Here is a 3363-nt window from a genome sequence, read left to right on the forward strand (position 1 = left end):
CAATCATGTCAGAGAATATAGCCATCATACATCTCTGAAAAGTGGCCGGGGCGCCACATAACCCAAACGAAACTCTGCGAAAAGCAAACGTGCCTAAAGGACAAGTGAAAGTAGTCTTTTCCTGATCCTCTGGTGCAATACAAATCTGATTATACCCTGAATAGCCATCCAGAAGGCAAAAATACTCGTGACCAGCCAACCTGTCAAGCATCTGATCAATGAACGAAAGAGGGAAGTGATCCTTCCTCGTGGCTTTGTTCAACTTTCGATAATCCATGCATACTCTCCATCCTGTAACTGTTCGAGTGGGGATGAGCTCATTCTTCTCATTTACTACCACAGTGATACCTCCTTTCTTAGGTACACATTGTACGGGGCTCGCCCAAGAGCTGTCAGAAATAGGATAAATGATGCCTGCATCTAGCCATTTCAGAATTTCTTTCTTCACCACCTCCTTCATGATAGCATTCAGTCTGCGCTGCTGTTCCACAGTTGGCTTACTACCTTCCTCTAGCAGAATTTTATGCATACAATATGAAGGACTTATACCCTTGATGTCTGCTATGGTCCATCCAATAGCCGATTTGAATTCTCTCAAAATCCTTAAGAGTTTGTCTTCCTCACTACCTGAAAGGTCAGATGCAATAATAACAGGTAAAGTAGATGCATCACCTAAAAAAGCATACCTCAAGTGTTCAGGTAATGGCTTGAGCTCCAAGTTAGGTGCTTCCTCTATTGATGGTTTAAGCTTTCCTTCAGCATTCTTGAGGTCAGAAGCACCCAGAGATTCAAACGGCATGTCCAGCTTTCGCTTCCAGGGAGAAGCGTTCAGATATTGTAATTGCTCATTGCCATCTTCATCATCACTGTCAAAATCCCCCACTAAGGCCTTTTCCAATGCATCAAACATTAGAATGCGATCGAGTTCCGAAGTAACCGCAGAATCAATCACATCCACTTTTAAGCACTCCTCATCTTCGGTAGGGAATTTCATTGCCTTGAATACGTTGAAGGTCACATCCCGATCTTGTACCCGCATAACAAGTTCACCTTTCTGCACATCTATCAAGGTACGGCCAGTAGCCAAGAAAGGTCTTCCCAAGATTATGGGAATCTTCTTATCTTCCTCAAAATCCAGAATAACAAAATCTGCAGGAAAGAAGAGCTTATCCACCTTGACTAGCACATCCTCCACTATGCCCCTCGGGTAAGTAATAGAACGATCAGCCAATTATAGAGACATGTATGTGGGCTTTGGATCAGGCAAATCCAACTTTTTAAAGATCGACAACGACATCAGATTGATGCTTGCTCCCAAATCACAAAGGCACTTGTCAAAAGTCAACTTGCCAATGGTTCAAGGAATGGTGAAGCTACCTGGATCTTTCAGTTTTGGCGGTAACTTTTGCTGCAGAACAGCGCTGCATTCTTCCGTGAGAGCAACGGTCTCAAGGTCATCCAGTTTCACCTTCCTTGAAAGAATACTCTTCATAAACTTCGCATAACTAGGCATTTGCTCCAGAGCCTCAGCGAAAGGTATATTGATGTGAAGTTTCTTTAACACCTCCAGAAACTTACCGAACTGTCTATCCAGCTTTTGTTGCTGCAATCTCTTAGGAAAAGGTGGTGGAGGATAGAGCTGTTTCTCCCCTGTATTACCCTCAGGCAGAGTGTGTTCAACAGTAGTCTTCCTTGGTTCCGCCGCTTTCTCCTTTTACTTAGCTTCTTCATCTCTAATTTCAGCTTCTCCTTCTTTTGCCTTTTCAGCATCAGCAACTTTTCCAGACCTTAAGGTAATAGCCTTGACTTGCTCTTTAGCTTCCTTCCTGCCTGGTACTTCCGTGTCACTGGGAAGAGTGCCAGGTTGACGATTGAGCACTGCGTTGGCTATTTGACCAATTTGATTTTCCAAGGTCTTGATAGAAACCACCTGACTCTTGCATAACAGCTTAAGTTCCTCAAAATCAGCACTAGTAGGTGCAGCTGCACTTCCCTGTTGAGGATATGATTGCCTTTGAGCATACTGCTGTGGTTGCTGGAATCCAGGTGGGTTAAACTGTTTACTCACACCTTGCTGATATGGTGGCTGAATAGCATTCTGATTATTCCCCCAGCTGAAATTTGGATGATTTCTGTTATTAGGATAATAGGTAGCTGGCACAGGCTGCTGTTGTCGCTGATAATTATTCACATACTGAACATATTCATTGACAAGAGAACACTGATCCGTAGCATGAGAACCTGCACAAAGCTCACAAACCATAGCTATTTAATTAACTCCATATGTAGCCAGAGAATCAACCTTCATTGACAGCGCTTGAAGCTGTGCTGCAATAGCGGTGGCTGTATCTACTTCCAGAATACCTGCTACCTTACCAGGCATCATCCTCTGAGTTGGGTTTTGATGCTCATTTGCAGCCATAGTCTCGATAAGATTATAAGCCTCAGTATAGCTTTTAGCCCATAAGGCGCCTCCAGCTGCTGCATCGAGCATGGGCCGAGATTGGGCCCCCAAACCATTATAGAAACCAGTGATCACCATCAATTAGGCATTCCATGATGTGGACACTTTCTCAACATTTCCTTGTAGCGTTCCCAAGCTTCGCACATAGATTCTGTAGGTTGCTGCGCAAACTGAGTAAGAGCACTCCTCATAGCAGCAGTCTTTGCCATCGGATAAAACTTCACCAGAAACTTTTGCGTAAGATCTTGCCACGTAGTGATGGACCTAGCTGGTTCAGAATGTAACCAGTCCTTAGCTTTGTCCCTCAGTGAAAATGGGAAAAGCCTCAGCTTGATAGCCTCATCAGTCGAGCCATTATACTTAAAAGTACTGCAGATCTCGACAAAATTCCTTATGTGCATGTTGGGGTCTTCAGTCGCAGCTCCTCCAAAAGAAACAGAATTCTGTACCATCTGAATAGTGCCCGGCTTGATTTCAAAGGTGTTAGCTTGAATAGCTGGATGAAGGATGCTTGACTGAATGTCATCAATTTTTGGCCGAGAAAAGTCCATAAGAGCTGGATCAGCCTGAATAATACGATCACCCATGTTTACTGGTTCTTTTCGCTCAGTTCCTGAATCCGAATCCTCAAAATCTATCTTCTCTAGAATATCAAGAACTTCGTCTGTCTCCTCAGCTGTATCTAAAGTCCTCTTGCGAGTACGAGAACGAGTTTGCATAAACGCTCGCTAAAGTACCTGAAACACAACCGAAAACAATAAGTAACTACTACGTCCTAATCACTGAGTCCTAATGACCAGTGATGGTAAGTACATAAACTAAACAAATACGCCAAGTCCCCGGCAGCGGCGCCAAAAACTTGTTAGGGCGAAAACACGCGCTAATATTCACGTAAGTAT

The 3363-nt window shown here is 43.8% G+C and overlaps 1 non-coding gene across 1 annotated transcript; it reads left to right on the forward strand.

Moving 5' to 3' along the window:
* Positions 1 to 2551: 2551 nt before the first annotated feature.
* On the forward strand, positions 2552 to 2658 carry LOC141675531 (small nucleolar RNA R71). Its single transcript, XR_012556179.1, has one exon. It is a non-coding gene; the product is annotated as a small nucleolar RNA R71 (small nucleolar RNA).
* Positions 2659 to 3363: the final 705 nt, after the last annotated feature.

This window comes from Apium graveolens, chromosome 7 (assembly GCF_009905375.1).
Source record: "Apium graveolens cultivar Ventura chromosome 7, ASM990537v1, whole genome shotgun sequence".
NCBI lineage: Eukaryota > Viridiplantae > Streptophyta > Magnoliopsida > Apiales > Apiaceae > Apium > Apium graveolens.